At 44.9% G+C, this 1,571-nt stretch overlaps 1 pseudogene; it reads right to left on the reverse strand.

The window, feature by feature from the left end:
- Positions 1 to 201: 201 nt before the first annotated feature.
- Positions 202 to 1,134, reverse strand: LOC140640906 (mediator of RNA polymerase II transcription subunit 8 pseudogene; annotated as a pseudogene).
- Positions 1,135 to 1,571: the final 437 nt, after the last annotated feature.

Raw genomic sequence — 1,571 nt, forward strand, 5'->3', positions numbered from 1 at the left:
CCAAAGGCAGGCACCAAACCGCTGCGCCACCCAGGGATCCTGGATTTTCCAATTTTTTAAATTTTTTATTTCTAGTTTAAATTCATTGTGTTTTAAGAGGAAGCATTGAATGTTTCCTAGTCCTCTTTTTTTTTTTAAGTTATTGATTTAAATTAAAAACAGAGATAATTACATTTTTTATTTTTATTTTTTTTTTTATTTTTTGGCTGTAGAAACTATCATTTATTGAATGCTCGTTATTTCATAGGCTGTACTGTTTTACATTCATTTTCTCATTTCAGTCCTCACAACAACCCTATGAGGTAGGTATCACCACCATTTACAAAGAAAACAGGCTCAGAAAAATCAGGTCACTTGCCCAAGGTCACTCAGCTAGTCAGTGGTGCAGCTGGAAACCTGTCTGGCGCTGAAAGCCCATGTTCTCTTTATTGTACCCATCTAGTCCAGCTTTGGGCCAAGTTGCCGGCCACACTCACCACTGGTAGGGATGCATTGAAGCAGACTTGATGTTGGTTTTTATTCCACTTGGCATTTTCCCTGTTTGACCTGCCTGGGTCATCTGCACCCCACTGAGCAGTGGCTGCTGTTGGCTTGCAGCTCCCGCCATCTGTACTTGCTGTAATCCTGAGGCTCCAGCAAGGATCCGCCCAGCCCTGGCTGGCCGGGCTGGCCAGGACCACTACTGCCAGAAGGCCTCCAATTCGATAGCCCCTTCCCAAAGGCCACAGCTGCTACTAAGGCATTGGTGTCTGCAGGGTTAAAGGTCTGCTTGTTTGGCCAGAGACCTCCACTCTCAGATTCCCATTCCTCTTTGCTGATTTTCTCCAGAAGTTTCGAGCACATTTTATTCAAGCTCTGGATCTGCTTCTGAGCTGCGTCGGTACCAATGCGAGCAGCATCTGTTGTGAGCTGCTTCTCTTGCTCTTCGACCTCAGGGTCAGGCTTGGTTCTCAGGTGGTCAGGGACCACCTTGTGGCTGAAAACAGGCACTCGTCCTTGGGTCTGCCGCATGAGATCTTCATCACGGTCTGAGGACAGCAGCAGGGGGATGATGGCCTGGTTGCGGAACAGCGGTGTCTTTTCATGCTTCAAGACCTTGTTCAAAGTGTTCAACTGTCCGGAGAGCAAGGCGAAGCTGTCCAGGACAGACGGCCAGGTCAGCCGGTCATACTCGTTCTCCAACTTGTATATGAAACTCTCCAGTGAGTTCTTCAGATCAGCCACTTGACTCAGCAGTGCATCTAATGATGCCTCCAGCTGCTTCTCCTCCCTCTGCAGGGCGATAGCGGTGATGGCCCCGGCGGCTGCGACCAGATAATTACATCTTTTATTTAACTCATTTTTATCTTTATTTATTTTGAAAAATTTGGGTATACCTGGCATATTATGTTAGTTTCAGGTGTACAACATATGATTTGATATTCATATGTATTTTGAACTGGTCACCACAATGATGCTTATTAACATCATGGCCATACATAGTTACAGGTTTTTATTTTTCTTTTTCCTGTGCTGAAAACATTATGATCTACTCTCTTCACAACTTTCAGTACATAATACAGTATTACTAA

Source organism: Canis lupus, chromosome 10 (genome assembly GCF_048164855.1).
Source record: "Canis lupus baileyi chromosome 10, mCanLup2.hap1, whole genome shotgun sequence".
In the NCBI taxonomy this organism is placed as follows: Eukaryota; Metazoa; Chordata; class Mammalia; order Carnivora; family Canidae; genus Canis; species Canis lupus.